We start from the raw sequence: 17,969 nt of genomic DNA, 5'->3' as shown, positions 1-17,969 counted from the left end.
TGTCATAAAACCACAAGGGAATATACCTATGCCAAGAAAAAGAATACACATATTAATAGACCTGCTGTTTATTGCTTATATTCTTTTCAGCCATTGTCTTTTTCTCAGCAAATCACCAGATCAAGCTTCCCTCACAAGAGAGATGAGACAGTCCCAAGCCCAGATCACCCCTCACTCCCTTCCTGCCTTAAACTCTAGCTGTAACAGCAGCCCTTCTCTGCTGAGATGATTTGGAGCCCACACAGCATTTACTTACATAGGATCCTGGGTACTCGGCCCATATGACAAAATCAGGTCCACGTCCCTCATGCTGACCTGCTTCAGTCCCACATATCCCCATTTTCCTCTTGGTGCCCCTCCATTCCCTAGATGGTAAGTTCTTGGCAGGGGGTGGGGGTGGTGGAAAGAAACATATTTCTTTCTGTTTTGTTAGGAGGGGAAATGAAGGCAAAGAGGGCTTCTTTTGTTCTTTTAGTATCATCATTATTTTTGAGGGAGGGTTATTTTCTTATCACAGATGAGTTCTGACCTGTAACTGTGCTGTTAGGTACTCCCGAAAACAAAAAGTGCATTTGCATTAGATGCTCCTAAAACAAACAAACAAAATTATACATCATAGAGATTTTCTGATCCTGTTCAGTGCACAAATGCCGATCAGAAGCAAATATCTTGCAATCCATTTTGATATTTACAACAGAACATGGCATATCATTTAATTTAAATTTGCAGCATGCTCAGTGTAATTAATGCTGTGCAGTGCCTAGAAAATCCTGATTTCTTAATGTGATACAATGCATGCATGCTGAGACCATTTTTTTAAACTACTGTATCATTTTGGAACATTAATGGGGAGGCACTACCATTAAGCAGGAAAAAGAGCCATGCTCACTTTCTCTTTATGAACCTTCCATGCAGCTCCCCCAAATACGATGCAAACTACAGGTTTGTTTTAAAAGAGAGGGGAGTCAGAGATTTAATTTTCCCTTGACACAGCATGATGCCTGAATAGCCAGGCAGCTATTTCTAAATTATGTGCATTTCATTCCTAGGAGCTGTGAGCATTTTGAATGGGCTGATGTTAAATACAGTACACAAGCATAAATACTCAAGGGAACAGCTAGCTGAAATTTTGGCATGAGCAGAAATCTGATATCTATCATGGTAGTATCTGAGCACGTAATAATAATGCATATTGATTTGTCAGGAGTGCTAAGAGAGGGGTTTTGGTATTCTGGGATGAGAACTGTTAAACTTGGGAACATCTTGTGTGATTAGAGTAAGCTGTGGTATTTGTGTGCTGTGGTTTTTGGCAGGGACAAAAATGTTCACATGTAATCTTTAGACCTGTGAGACTGGCCTGGGTCTCATTGTTGGAACCGAACCCAAGAGACTGAATGCATGATAAAGCTACGTATATATTACACATAAAGGAAGCATGGGGAATTTACATCTGTACCTAGAAAATTAGGTTAAAAAAAAGGCAGTATGCTTGGCAAGCAGGGACAGGACCAAAAGCCCTTCGAGGTCAGGAGCTTTACTGCCATGACTTCACTGAGCTTGGGTGTTAGTTTACCTACTTTATCAGGCAGCTATACGATTTGAATCGTGCAAAAAGAAGAGAAGAGAAGAGAAAAGAAAAAAAAACCACCAAACCCAACCCACAACCCCTATTGTTTTGCAAGGTATCAGGTTCTACCAGAACAGACTATAAAAAGCTCTGTTTATAGACCTGTTGATAGCAAAGCAAAGTCTTCAGGTCCGCTAAATAAATCTGTTCCTAAATATAATGCTTCAACTTCTATATTCTCATCTGACACCTGACAATTCAACCTTAAGAGTAATTGGTCCTGTCTTTGAACCTCCGCAAATACTGTATGAGGAGGGTGGACAATTTATTGATTTAGATTGATTTTTGTAAGAAGCATACAAGACAGATACGGTATCAGGTGTCATACACTGTATATATTACGCTCCTTGAAAATACCCATAGGCAATGAGGCAGGGTTCAAGAGTATGCGGAGGTAATGTTCGGCGAGCACCTGCAAACGAAGCCATCCTGCTGTGTGATACCTCTCTGAGTAATTACTTAAGAGAGACACCAGCCAGGAACAACTTAATTGGCTAAGTTTGAATTTCAGGGGTGTGATGAGATGGCTCTTCTGTTGGGAAGCCATCCCGAACTATGTGCTGTCTCCACACGCAAGAACCCAAAGGGTTATTCTAGTGCAGGTTGCCCAACCCATTGATGTGTTCCTGTTTTCAGGTTCCTGTGTCAAGCCTCAATAAGGGGCTGGAGGAACAGATGGCTATTGAAATGAATGGTTGGATGTTTCCAGGCCTGTAACTGGATTTTGTAGTGCTCGAGAATGTTACAAGACAGGGCAGTGGATTTGTCAGGAATGAAAGCATTTGTGAACTGGCTGTTTAGTTTGTGACAAAAATTATCACTCTGAGCCCCAGTAAAGACCTAAAAAATGTAGGGAGAAAAGCAGAACAAAAGAAGACAGCAACAAGATGGCACTGAGGGTCCCATCACTAGGGATGATGATTAAGACGTGAGACAGAGGGCTGTCCCACCTATGTATGAGTTTGGCTGGGGAAATCACCCTCCTCCCGCTGCCTCGCTTCCTTCATTTATAATAAGGGAAAGAATAACTTTGCAGCATACTTTACATTGGCATTGCATGCTAACTTCATTACTGTTTGCAACAGCCTGTGCAATCCTCAGAGGAAAGGAATAATAACAAAGAAAAAAATGATAATTACCAAGCACATAGTTTTCATCTATAATCTTCATTTCAGGATTCGCTATTTCTGATGTCAATATTTTATAATGGAAGAATGAGATATGCTAAGTTTCTGTTTGATGGAAGTAAATTCAGATTTAATATTGCCGAGGAGCTGAATTTTTAATGCACTAGAGCAGTATGCAGACATTCCCCCTGTTTGCTGCTCCTGCCACTCCTTTGTACCAGTTCAGCGATGCTCCCATGACCAGGCAGAAAGACGGAAAGAAGCTGCTCTGAATTTTCAGCGGGGTGGCAGTACTTTGTCATTCAGCTCTGTCACGATAATTGGGAGTGTCACACAATGAAACAACATGACACACCCCTGGTAAATGAAGAGTTTTCAAAGTGATGTACAGCCCCTGTTGACTGCCAAAGCTTTTGTTTGTTCACAGAGTGTGCCAGCATTTCCAGAAGAAAAAACCACACTGAAGAGGCACACTTACAAAGTTTGTTGTAAATTTATTTCCTCTGTGGTTTTATAAAATTGGATATATTGTATGAACAGTAGGAAAATATCCTCTTTTATCACATGCTCCTGGCTTCCAACCTGCTGAAGACTTTCCACAAACTCTTTAGGAATTTACCTCTTTTCGTTAAATTGGGTTGGATCTCATTAATAAAAGAATGGTATAATGGAAAAGAGTTTCTAAAATTATACTGTAACCTAGAATTGCAGGATTCAGCTTTCTCTGCCTGAAGAAAAAAATTCTGAAGCATTAAACTTACTTTATCAAGCATTGCACCTGACATGCTCTCATAAATTTTACATACATTTTAACTTATTTTAATATTATGCAGGCTTGGTTTAAAATATTCCCATGAAGTAACTAAAATGAAGCTGCTCAGCCATAAATTAAAGCTAAAAAAATACTTGTTCCCCCCCCGCCCCATCAATATTTCTTTACTTAAAATCATGTGTTGTATGTAAGTTAAATTTTTCCCGTGCTGAGATACTTTGTATGTCTTAATAGGACTACCACAGAACCAGTGAGCCATATTTCTGTAGGGTTAAATGCACACTCTCCACTTTTTTAGCAGTATCTTGTCTAAAAGCAGACATTGGTAACCCTTTGCCTGCCAGACCTCAGCTAGGCCCAGGGCCCACAACTGAGTGTGCAGCCATATACTTTTACAGGCACAGCCCTATAGCAGCCTCGCTGGTCGGATGGGCAGGTGAAGGAACGGACGGCAGCTTTGTGGCAATGCCTCTGGCAATGCAGCGGAGCGCGGTCGCGGCACCCCAGGGACGCCCCTTTGGCCAGTATCGTCATCCAGCAGATACGGCATCATTGACAACTCATCACAAAGCTCCATTTGTGTCCCGATTTCTTAAGCTATTTCAAAGTCAGAGCTAAATTACACAAACATTTGCCTATCTAGACATAACAGGACTGTTATGGAATACTGTCAGCTTGTTGCCATTTAGCCTGAGCACACACTGTATGTGTCTGTCAGGCCATACTTGGGCAGCTCTGCAGCATGCAATGTGTCCCAGACACTGGAGTGATTATGTCTGAATACTCCTTATCTGATTTAAGAGCCGACAATGCTACACATCTGTGCTTGCGAGGCTCCACTGTTACACTGTGACGCCAGTATTTATTTTGCTTCTGCAAGTTAGTTTTCCTTGAGAAGCAGCAGGGGCCTTCTTCAATGAACTGAAAAATGTGTATTGTATGAAGGTCTGTGAAGGGTTTGTACTGTAGTTCAATGGGCAAATGTGAACCCAGGGGATGACATTTCATTTAAACATTTGGTTTACATCTTTACATGCCAAAAATATTAATGTCTTGACTTTAGCAAACTGAATTCAGCACTTTTTTTTTTTTTTTTTTTTTTTCCATTAAATGAAGTAATTATAGCCAAAACATTCTGTGGATGTTTATTCTTCCTTCTCAAAGGTGGAGTTCTGCACACGAACATTTGGTTTCAGGTCTGAATTGTCAGTATCTGCTCACTTGACACTTTCCCGTTAGTTTGTATTGGAAACCACCAGTAGTTTCTTTTCTTGTGTTTATTGTATTACTCTCAGACCTTTGATCAAAACATCTTGGATAACAGCAAAGTCTAGCTTAATGCCTATTTGCTATTATGAAAAAAAGTGAAGAATATGGTTTCTGTCAAAGGATCTATGAAGACAGTTAATGTAATCGAGAAGCAGAAGGGCGTTTATGGAAGTGCATCTGAATGTCCTCTTCACATATAATTGCATCAGGAATTCTACATTAACATGCAAATCCTGTCCAAAGGAAAAAAAAAAAAAAAGCTTATTTTTAGGTAGAAGCCCTCAGTGGGCAGTAAATTACCCATAATATCCCCCAAACTAGCAATTAGCCCTGTTTGCTGACTACCTGAATTGTTTCACAGTAGTTCAGCACAGTCCTACCAGTTATCACCACACTTATCATCAGAGATTCAGTGTACGATTCCCGCAGCTTCACATACTGTATGCCTAAGGTCAGTCATAATAACAAATACATTTTATTTGCTTCTTTTGGCCCTTCAGAACTGTTTTCTCAGGCTTCAATATGTGAGGGTAGCTGATGCTGCCATGCTGCTTAAATGGCAAGAATTTGAAACTAGAAAGCAATTCGTAAGTGTAGGTACACTTTGGTATTAGTTAATATGAGTGTTTTGTATTTATTCCTGTATTAGCAGATAGACCTAAGCATCTGCTCTGAGAGAGTGAGCTTTCTACCAATTTCTAGGGTTTTCTTTTCAGAAGTTCTGACACTGGAAGACATTTTTCAACACAAGCCTGTAACGGAGGAGTGTAAACCTGGAGAATACGGAAACAAAAACCTATGGAAATTTTTTCCTTAAGGCTGCTGAGCAGTTTTCATATCCCTAAATATGAATGCTTTGCCAAAATAGTAACTCGCTTTTGAAAACAACAGCTATATTGCCTGCTTTAGCAGTAGAAACAATCACGGGCCTACACATGCACACAAATACAAGCACACACATTCCAACAGCATCATTTTTGCTGAACAGGCCTTGGTTTTAAAGAAAGAATACTGAGTGAAAATGAGACTAATTAAGCATTTGAAATAGAATACAGAAACGTTTGGACCCTGAGCATTAAAGGTTTATTTTTAAGCACTGCGCACACCTTTCTGAGTAATGCTTTAATTTACCCATTATTTCTCAGGAAAAATCCAACTGAATTGACATACACCCTATTACCACCATTTAAGTCCCATTTTCAATGCTGGTTCTGCGACACATTATACTGACATGGACCTGTATTCCTGCCTCTGAGCTGATGGACTAGGTCTGAGTCCATCAGGTAATGTAGATGATGGAACAGGAATCCATGCTGAAGAGGAACATTTGAAGACTGCTTCTCATTTGCAAATATACTGTGAGAAGCAGAAAATGGGAAGCTTGCCTTTGTCTGGCTCTAGCTAAAATGCTTCAGCTTCTTGTTTCATGATCAGGAGCATCAGCTCTGTGAGCAGACAAACTGCCTACTCCATCTATCCAAGAGAGGCTCTCAAAAGAGCAAACCATCTGTTAAAGGGTAAGCTATCACTCTGATCTTTTTCGCTCTTGCAGGAACAGATTAATGTAAAGCAATGTAGCATGGCTACAGGTTGGTAGAAGGAAACAGCCCTGAGCTGCCCTGCCATTTTATACCTAGTCATGCTGCTGGAAAACAAAGGCAAATGACACAGAGAAAACTGTAGGTGCAAGAATATTTCCTTCTCAGTTAGGGTTTAAGCCAGGACCCTGAGACAAGAGTCATATGACCAACTTTACGACCCAGAGAATCACTCAAAATGGCCCCAAACCTCTACTATTTCAGTAGTAGATCCTCAGGCAGGGCATCCATAGGCAATGAGCTCTCAGTTAAGGGCTTAGCAAGGCAGTGACCACAGGGAGCCGTGAGCTGTTTGGCCATCTTCACAAGGCACTCAAGGGGAAAAAGGGAAGACTTGGTGGAGACAGTGCCAGCAGACTAGTTCTTCAAAAGAAGAACTTTTTCCCAGGGAAAACAAAAAAAAAAGTATTGGGGTTAAACGTTGTTTCCACCCTTACTAAACCAGGCCTTGACTAAGAAAAATACAAATAAGCTGATCATAAATTAAGTCATCCCCGTTGTGAGCATGAACGTGCATACCTGGCCAAGGCAGGCAAAAGCAGATTGATTAAACAACAAAGTTCACCTTGTTTTCTGAGTTGAAAGCTCATGCTGTTTCTTGGCAGAACAGACATGTCAGGCCTGTAATAACCACTTGCTACCTTGCTTCAATCAGCGTTAAAACCAGCACAATATTAACATCTTGGGGAAAATCCATCTGGAAACTGCTTTCTGGGGGAAAAAAAATGAAAGGGAGGTAATGGAATACCACACCCTGTGTTTATTTATTTATTGAGTTCATATTAACTTCAAACTTCTCCTTCCCCTCCCCTGAAAATTTTGTATTTCAAACATTTTTTGTTAAAATGCAGAAAAAAGAGGCAAAGAACAGCAGTTCTTCAGCTGAAGGTAAATTACTTGGTCTGGCAGAGGCAGAGGTTTGTATTTGCTATTTGGTTTTACTCTGGAGGAGGCTTTTGTGCACACATCTTACCATGAATCCATATGCCAAGTACAGCAGGGCGGCATTACCCGGGACAAAGCCAACCCAACAGAGGCATCACTCCTGAGTGGTCAGAGCATCCCTCTGAAACTACGATTCAGAGCAACCACACACACTCAGATGTGGGAAAGCTGTTGTGTTTACACCTTAGGGGTTTGAGTTTGGAACACAAGACCTGAACTTTAAAAAGACTGTGTGAAAAAAACAGGGGTTACTTTTTGCTGACATGGTAATACTAAAATTGACTTGTTCTTTTCCCTCTTGATGTCCCAGTACGAATGTAAACTTGACATTATTTTGGGGCACCTCTTCTTTCTGTTGAATCAACTAACATGATAGTTTCAGGAATCAGAGGACACTTGTGCTTGGCATGAAAAATTTTATGTAAAACCTGTTGTAGGAAAGTTAATGCAAAACTAACTGCGTAAATGAGCCAAAGAAAGCCTTTCATTTATAGTTTGCTCTGATTTTTTTTCCTTTTTTTTCTTTTCTTCCTGAAGCGCTGTACTCCAGCATTGATAAAGTTCGAAGAACATACTAATGATGTACAGCACACATGCTCTGAAATCCATCTACTTTATGTGAATGCTACCCTGTACTGCTGGTTCAGCTTGGCAGCTCACTGTGAATGTTTTGGAGACTTTTAGAATCTCCAAAGTATTTTTGGAAAGCAAGCAAATGATTCAGGGTCTGGACACTGAATTTTTAAACTAGCAAAATATTTATCGCTTACTCTGAAAAAACCACTTTGTCACAAAGAGCTGGACTATGAAGAGGGCGTTTGGCTCTGGATTAATTTTAGGTGAAGTTTTAGGACCAGGCTAGGCTGTAGGTTTGTGCTCAATGATGCTTAAATGTAATGCCTTGGCCTTCCTACATCCTGGCCTGTAACTGTATGGGATCATGCTCTGCCAAATTTCTGTCACCTTGGGCTTCATTAGCATGAGAAAACAGACTCCTTTTGGCTTTGTGTCTCACTGAAAAATAAACCATTGGAGCTGGTTTGCCAGTCATCTCTTTTGGCCAGTTGTGTATAGCTGCCTCATACACTCAACTTTAAAGGGATTTGGACAGGATTTATTTAGGTTCAGTTTTTTATTACAGCTCTTAAGTAGGTACCAGAGTGAAGGTTCCTGTTTACAATGGTGAACATTTACTCAGGTAACTACTCCTAAAGGACCCAAGAGCATTGGCTGACTAAGTTCTCCAGCAGAATGAGTAAATATTTTATAATTAAGCCCTTAATTGGGGATTCTGTATTTAAGAAAAATAAAATCCTGCAGCTTCCATATGAAATATTACCTGAGCATTTAAGGGGGCTTTAAGGGGTTGCAGTCACTTTCTCCAGCTATTCTAACAGCTACTTTAATAGACGGAGATACAGTAAGTACAATGCTTGATATGGTGAGTGAACCAGAACACGTAAAAATATTTGCAGAAAGAAGTTCTGAATGAGTAACACAGGTAACAAGCAGGTAATTTTTCTTAAATGAAGAAACTCTCATAAGTCACATGCATTCAATCAGGGAAAAGAAATAATGCCACATAACCAGCATATGTGTGCAGCACGCTTTTTGGCTACAGCACAAATACTATGTTTTACCTTTGAACTAGCTATGTAGGGAGGAAAAAATTATCCTCCCTCCACAAATGGTTTTGGGAATAATTATGTCTAATGGAAAAAAAAAAAAAAAATCACAGTCTGTTCATGGACAATGTGAATGGAAAGGGATGTAAAATCTGGGAAGGTACTAATTCATTATAAATTATTCCCATTTCTGGTTGGCAACAGTCATTGAACAAAAATACAATTATATTAAGGGCAGTTAGAGTCCAGACTAGATAGAAAAGGGTAAGGCAGTCAAACTTTTGGAAAGGCAACTAGAGGGGGTACAGATCATGCTGTGATCTATTCAGCACTGGTGAAAAGAGCACTGTAACTGTTTATTTACTTTTTGTACTCATTGGCTTCCTAAATAAAAGAACTGATACTATTGAAGAGCTCTGAGTGTGTCATGCTGTTCCCCTCCCGTCCTCAAACTGCTGAAGCTGAGTGCCTGTCCCAAGTTTTGTCCATTATTGTCAAATGCATGGGAGGTGGGTCAGCACTGCAGCCAGCAAGAGTGGGACAGAAAGAATTGGCATCATATAACGGGACAGAAGTGGAAAAGCCTCTGCTGGGCAGGAACTGAGTGCGATGCCCACTGAAATCGGTACAAGCCCCATCTTTGAATGCCAAGGTTATGAACAGGGGTTTCGAACAGCACCATCTGATAAGGCTAAAAGTACCTTTAATTTTTTTCAAGCCACACAATGATTAATACTTGTATTTTTTAAACAGCTGAATCGCAAGTCAATATAATTCCATGTTAATATGATTTAGTTCAGTGGAGTAACGCTAGGAAAAAAATGGGTTCAGCCAAGATCAGAGGCCGAGTGCATTTAAAATTGAGGCTCCATAAAGGATTTTTAGAAACCCCCCCCCCAGTTTTATATACTCAGACAAGCTTACTCCTTTCGCTAGAATGAGGAGGTTTTCATCTCCTTTGGAATTCTGGGGTAAACTGTGCTTGTACAAAATTTGTTCAGGGTCAAGTTTTAGGCAGTATTTTGTGCTGCAATAACCATACCATGACAGACAATCTTTTCATCAGATAAGAAAAAAAAAATCCTCTTCTTCAGGTCAGTACAAGAAAGAAACATGATAGAGCTATAAATACAGAGCCCAGAGGTGTGAAACCATGTGCATTAAATGCAGTCACTGGCCATGTTTAAATTTTTTCCCAAACACTTCAAATGTTTAGACAGAGAAGCAAATATATACCTAGGGGAATCTCAGCAATGAAAGCAGCTTCTCATTGTTAAATGATTCTCTCTGATAATTGCTGTGAAATTTTTCAGACAAATATTTAAAAAATATGTACCTGATGAGAGGGAATTGAATTGGATAAATCAGTTACATGTGCAACCTCAGGTTTAGAGGCAGAAGCAGCTGAAAATGGAGGGAAAAGGCTGTCTGATCACATTTCCATTTGCCAGGTATGGGCCAAAGAGACTCAGCAGGGCTAAATAAAGATTTTCAGATAATAATTTGAACATTTTAATCTGTGATACTAAAAGAAAAACCCTGGTCAGCAAGCAACTAAAGTTAGACATTTAAATTATGCAACTGATTTCCAGAGGTGTGCAAATACACTACAGTGCCCAATAAAGTCAGAGAGACATAAGGAGTGCTCAGAGCACGGAGCGGGGGGGTGGAGTGGGGTGTGTGAAAAAAAAGGGGAAAACCCCCCCACATGATGGTCTTAGGTGTGTAAGGCTAAGTTTAATCACTTAAGTAGTGATATTTTTAAATCCTATCTCCAAAGTTGCCTTGGACAAGCTTTGCTGTGAGCATGGTGGTGGTGAGATCTATATGCACATGATGGTTGGGTTAAAAAATTTTAAATGGCTATCAGAAATTGCAGTCTGTATTTTTAAAAAAAACAATTAGAACCTGCACTTTGAAATTATAAGGATTCCCTGTTGCCAAACATTACCATTGGCTAGAAAGAGTTTTTGAGACTCTATCTTAAAAGGAGTGTTTAAACCTGGAGATTTTTACAGGACGGTGCTGGCTGTTTGCGTGAATGTAAGTGGCAAGTCTCTTGAGGCTCATCCAGCACTGGAGTAGATGAAGTCATGCCCAGGTCAGTGCAGCCAGAAGGGTGGTCCTGATAAGGCAAGAAAGGAATGAATGTGAAAGGGAAGGGGAGATACTGGTGATTCATTGCTAATCCTAAGAGTTTGCTTACTCACCTTGCCAGAAAAAAAAAGAGTAGAAACAGCACAAGATTTTATCTAAAGAAACATTAAAAAAATAACTTTCTCCTAAATAAAGTGAACTAATTAAAATTAACATAGTGCTTCTTTTCTTCAATCCAAGAAGCAAAATAACTTAAAGATTTTTTTTTGGGGGTGAGTGTCACTTTGGAAAACCTGTTCTCAGCTTGGGGGCAGAAAAGAAAGTCCCTCCATTCTGGAGGTTCCCCACAGCTTTCACTCAGGTGTCCGTGATGTTGGGATCTGCTGCGAGGCTGGGGTCTGGAGGCACCAGCAATCCTCTGAGCTCAGAAGCAGTTTTGCAAACAGCCACATCACTACACAGTGGTCACTCACTACAAATACTGTGCTAAATGAGCTTCCACCAGGTTGGCCAGCTACAATAAAAAAATGGCACTACCACAATTTAAAGATGACAGTGCTATGGCAAACCAGTCGTCACATGCTTGAGTTACTAGCACAGGCAGTAGATTTACAGTATTATGAAAATATATGCATTCTGAAGTGCTGTGAATTATACCAAATAATTCTGAATATCTCTTTTGCTATACTAATGAATCAAAGCCGAGCTTACCACATTATCTGCAATCATCATGGAGAAAATGGATTTCAGTGTACATAGTTTCTGTATAAATAGTGCACCCCCAGCACATTCTTTAAGTAAGTAGTGCCTGATTGCATAATAATAACAATAATAGAGAGATGTCCAGCTTGCACACAGGCCAATTAAAGAATCAAGTGCATGAGGCTAAAGCACTCCTCACTGGGGAAAAGTCAGCAGGGAGGTGTCCGGCTTACCAGTGCACTCACCTCCGTGCCTTTGCCTCCAACCAGCCCTTCTGGCAGCAAACCATGGAGTCTGGAGACCTTTTTCCCTGAATCCTTGCGTAGAAACAGGCCATGGGGACAACATGGTTTCCACTGTTTTACAGGCTCCTGGCAGAAACCAAGGAAGTCGTGACTGCAGCACGGAGGCACAACTTACCGGTTTGGGTGAAGATTCAGCACCTGAGTAATTCGCATTGTGCCTTACAGCTTTGCTGGGTAGGATTTTCCCTAGTTGGAGGGACCAGACCCAACCTCCACTGCATGCCACAGGTATACTTGAGAATTCATGGAAAGCAGTAAGCTGGAGGAATGTACTTTATGGGGTGGCTGGATCATATGTTTATGGCCTGAAATAGGAGATCCCAACCCCAACCACTCTGTTGGTTTGTAACGGTGAGAGGCAGAATATGAAGATCATATAATTCATGCTGGGGAGAGGATATGAAGAGAGAATGTGGGCAAAACCTGGGACAACCCACAGAATCAACAGCTGTCTTGCCATTGATTATGGCTAATGGCCTAAAACCAGTAACAAACACCTTCAAATTTAATACATTCCACATTCAGCCTGTAGAAACTCCCTTTACAGAGATGGCCCAGAAGAACTAAATGATTTAAAAACTAGACGCTAGAATTAAGCATTGCTAACAACATTGGCATGAACGCAGTAGAGGAGCGGGTGTGCTGGATCCCTGGCCACAATAATTTACCACCCAAAAGAAACTTCTGGCAATTGACAAAATTCATAAAATATTTTTTGTACCCTCTGCACAGGAGAAGTGTGTGGTCAAGACAGTACCAGTACTGCTAGAAGGACTCTTCTGCTTTAGCATTGCTGTGGCAGAGCTGGCCAGGTGGCTGGAAAAGCAACACCTGTGCTGTGATTTCATGGGCGCATCCCAGCCTAGACACATGCATACTAATGCAATGCTCAGACGGCCTTTTCGGGAGGATAATTGCATGCACTGCCCTGAGTGCCAGGAATGGGCCACTTCAGGGAATGAGTCTGCTCCTCAAGATACAGCCACTTATTCTCTTCTCAGCACTGCAGAAGGGCAAATGTCCCTGGTTCAGGCCTTGGAAATAATGAGGTAAAATGGACTCGGCACCATTAAAACCTCCCTAAAGACAGGACTAGATATTAGAATATCTGATCGGAAAAAAACAATGGGCAAACACAGCCTGCCTTGACAGGACCCCTCCTCTCAAAGAGCCATGCTAAAAGCTCCCTGGCCACAGAAGGAGAGCTGGGAATTAAACAGGAAGTAGTCTGCAGAGATGCTAGAAAAAAACAAATAAGCCAAAATGCAGCTAAAGACACCGACCACAATGAAAAAGGAGGTTCTGCAGGTGATTTGCAATGCTGCAGTCGGAGACCAGGGTTTTCCTTGTTCTCCCAACAAAAAAGGGCAAACAGTAGAAGGACAACTTGCTGTTATATGCATTATAAAGGTGAAAGAAACTGGCAGACCTACGCTTAGGTGAGTGTGGACTGTCTTAAGATGAAAACCCAATCTGCTTTCTGCTGAAAGGAGTTCACTTTTAGTATATATTTACTTGCTACACTAATGCAGGTTGTGACTATCAGCCTCGCGGCCTGACCACACACCACAGAGATAGCCAGGTTCAGGGCTGTTTCTTCTCCAAATGTTTTCTAAATTTGGCTGTTTAAAATAGGATTTATGTATATTTAAGCATCTAACAAAATACCCAGTTCAAAACATCAGAGTTCATCAATGGCCTCATTCACGTGCTTGAAATAAAGCATGTGCTGAAGGATGCTGCTGAATCAAGGCCTGCATTACCAGCTTTCCAGAAATGCTGAGCTCCTGGGCGCTGCTGGGTAAACAGTCAGCTCTTTATTTTGGAAGCCTAAATACAGAACTGGTGCCCAATTTCAGATGATCAGAATTTTATCCTCTCTACAAAGACCTTGCAGAACACAAGTTATCACCGTGAAACCAATAGTTGCTTTTTATATTTTACCCTAACTTTACTGAATCTAGACTCAAAAGTTTCTCAGTATCTTCACCATTAATGTTAAAAAAATATATTATGACCCTTTTATAAGGAAAAATACAGGGGAAGTAGCTCCCATGCCCCGGACACACTTATATTTAGCTTGGTTCACTTCCAAAGGCCATGATCCAACAAGATATTCAAACACCTGTATAACTTAAACACACTGTTAAGTACTGCCATGAACTTTGGTGAAAGTAGGGAAAAAGAAATTCTGTTTAAACATCACTTTATTTCTTTCAGATTTGATTTTTTGAGACTCTTGAATGCAATGCATCGCTTAAAGTATTTCCTTCCTCATGTAGAATATTTTAATATTAAGCCAGATATTTTTATATTTCCACAAATTAAATGCACCATGGCTGAAGGTTTGACAGAAGCTTTAATTTGCACATAAAAAGGTAGAACGATTTCAGTTTTGACAGCATAAGCTTTTGATTTGTTAATAAAGGCAATTCTTTCTCAGTTGTGAACATATTCCCCAAATAAGACAAAGCAGTTTGTAACAAAAAAAAACATCTTCCTGGCATGGAGAATAAACTTTTGATCCAAAGTTATTAAAGAAATTCAGATTTTATAAAAATAAAAGAATGAAACTTTTGCATTCAAGCTTTAGTAGTAACAGAACAAGAATCAGAGGAAGATACATGTTCCTGCCACATTCTCTGTAGCTATTGTTATTAACATAGCCTACCTTCAATATATTTGGATGAAGTTCATTGCTAGAAAGTACCTGCAAAAAGTTGAAGTCATTTTGGGGTTGGGGGTGAGAATGCTGTGTGTCTGGAAATGGTTTTATTGAAAACTAACACAGCTTTTCCTTGTGATGTTCTAATCAAAGTGCAATCTAAGAACACTAAGATTTCAGACTCTTGTGATGAAACCCAAGTGTCACAAAGTTTGTAAACCAAGATATAATGAAGGAACCAGAGGCCATGCCTTCCTATTGACCTCTTCTGTGCCCATGTCAGTGTTCTCTTTTTCTCCTGAGAGACCGCAGAGGAGGGGAGAGTGTGGAGCTACAAAGTGGTTTGAGTAGAGGCAGCTTAAGCATGGAAAAAAACCCCCAAATTTGGATTTCTGATCTCAGATCAAACAAATTATTCAAAACTTTTCCCCATGTGACAGCCAAATGCTGCAGCATGGAAGCAGAGCTGAAAGTACCCAGGATCCGTTTCAGTATATAAAGGGGTAAAGAAGCACCTGCCTGCAGGCCTGCCAAGTTCTCAGCTTTTACAGGCTCAGCAAGTACTTTGCCCTGCCATCAAAAGTTCACTAAAGTTTCTCAAGGAGATGAGCAATGTGTCCAAACAGTTTGAAATACAAAATAGCCAGTGTTGTTATTACAAGTTCACCACTTTTAACTCTGAGAGTAGACACTAATCCAGACCAGCAATACATGGGCTCCTGGATATCACTTGTGCGGGCACAGGCAAAGCAATGAGCAAACTACATGAATATGCCTGATGTAAGATATAACACATCTCCCACACATTACTAGAAAACTCTTCCTGGACATCTGCAGCCATGGCACAGAGCTGTTGACTTCTCCGTGTCACTGCAGAGAGCGGTTACTTACAGATGATTGGCAGCAGCATATCCTGCTATAATGCTAACTAAGCCCGTGACACAGCCTGCTATCAATATTTTACTCTATCGCTTGTGGCATTTTGCAGCGACACTAGATACAGTGCTCTGAGGCTTACTGGTTCACAGTCCTTCCATTTAATAACAAAGTCTCTTGATTTTTGTAAACTTCTAAGCTTTTGCTGGAGGAAGTCAAGCAGTTCATTACTGAAAAACATTTTTGTTTTCCAAACAGTATCCCTTCATGCTTTTATTTGCTTGCATCTCACCACAGTTGCCTCCTAATCCAGTGTTGATAAAACAAGGCTGCAGGTATTTTGATCATGTTTTCTCACTTCTGATGTACAGTTGCCTTGTCTCCTTCCACTTTCCTTCTGACTACACTCTGCTTCACAAATGCAGCCATCTGGCACAACATCTCATTTTTTTGTATTGACACCTGAGTAATCATAGCCCTTTTTTCTCTTTCTCTCTTTTTTTTTTTTTTAAATAAAGCAAGTGTTTCCGGCTCCAGTGCATAGGCTTATAATAGGCAAGCCACATCCCATCAATGAAAAGCGGAAGAAGTGAGAGGTCACTGGTATTAATGCTAGAAAGCATTTAGGGTGAGATGAGAGGGAAAAAAAAAGCATCCAGCATTTTCAATGAGATTATCACAAGTCATCTCCAGCACTTTTTTTCCTTCACATTGGCTTACAGCCTTAGGAGTGGTTATTTTAAAACAGCCTTCTTCAGATTTGCGCAGTAAAGACGCTAGGCTCGCTCGCCCTGGCAGAAAGACCTATGGGGCACCAGGGACAGACAGCACATGGGACACAACAGTATCACACACCAGAGCAAATCCAGCTTGGTGTGGTAGGAGCAGCATTTAAAGACCACCCATTTCATCCTATTGTTGAAAAATGAAAATAATTTGTGTCACAGAGAGTTTAGTGGTGCAGCCACCTCTGGGAGTGGGAATAAACTTGGTAGTTTAATTCTCTGTCTTTACAACAATCGGCTGTAATTCCACTAACTCCAATGGGTTCATGCTGGGAAGGCATTTCCCTTTCACAGGATTCAGTGCATTGGTCACAGTTCTTTAAGATCACAACTCACAATACTATTAAGTCAAGTATCAATCAAGCCCTGCTTTTTTTTTTTTTTTTTTTTTAATTGGGAAATGAAGTATTTCCATATATTGTGTGTATGAAAACATTGATGGCAAAGTTATGGCCTCAGAAATTCAGAAGAGTCTTACCACACACTGCTGTAGGGCCAAAGTTGCATCCCAAGAGTTTTTTCCTGGCCTTGTCTCAACAACATCTTTTGGACTTAGTCTCTCTTGCTAACGCTCACCTTTCCCATGCTAGAAATAAATTTGACAATGCTAACTCGATCTCCACCTGGCTGCCATCTCCTCCACACATCCGATCCTACCCCTGAACGCTACCCTCTTGAAATAAAAGATGGCCACCACCCGACAGACCAAGTGACCTGGAAACACTGCACAGAGATATATGAGCAATGGAGCAACTGTGCCAAAGGAACTCACAAATCACATACTCCGGGCAATGGGACAACTGGGAGAAAGACAAAATAAAATGACTGCCTCTTTACCTTTCACAGACTCCCTCAGCCAACACCGCTACAGTCTGCTGCTGAAGCATATCTGCATCAGCTAAACCTGCTGTTTCTATAACAAACCTCTTGCTGCAGTCCTTCAGAGCACGAGGAACTCGCGCAGCCAAGGTTGGGATGGTGCTGTGAGCCAGGAGAACCATTTCCTCCCAGCTCAACAAATACTGAAGGACAGAGGAGCAGAAGCAGGCATGGGGGATAAGGGACAGATTTCAAGCAGCTGCCCTGTATGCACCTACCTGGCCAGTCCCTTCAAGTAGTGTGGCATGTTCGGGTAGGAAACAATCACTGCAGCACCTGAAATAAAGACACAAACAGCTGATGCCCCATCATTCAAGTTGTCACAAACCACAGATGTCACCAGTATGATTTTTGCTGTCAATATCAATTTGGAAAGTGCATTGATAATGTGCCAGTACACTTCAATAATGTTTGGTTCTGCAGACTGAACATGCACTGAAATCCTTGCTTTTCCCCCCCCATTTGTTTTAAACAGACTTTTCCAATAGACTCTATCTCTAGGTGGGGGCTAGGCAAGCGCACTGGGCATCTGTGCCACATCAGCTCAGTGTCTCTTTGCTTTGGTGGGTTAGCAAAGAAGATTTTTTGATGCTACAAGCAGCTTCCTCCCTGTGTGAGTGGTCAGCAGGGGCCACAGCATTCTTTTTGGATGGATTTACATCTCATGGAGATGCCAAAAGGGAAGGAAGGAGTTTGA

The sequence above is a fragment of the Accipiter gentilis genome, chromosome 5 (genome assembly GCF_929443795.1).
Source record: "Accipiter gentilis chromosome 5, bAccGen1.1, whole genome shotgun sequence".
Classification (NCBI taxonomy): Eukaryota; Metazoa; Chordata; class Aves; order Accipitriformes; family Accipitridae; genus Astur; species Astur gentilis.
Note: the sequence above shows the minus strand (reverse complement) of the source record.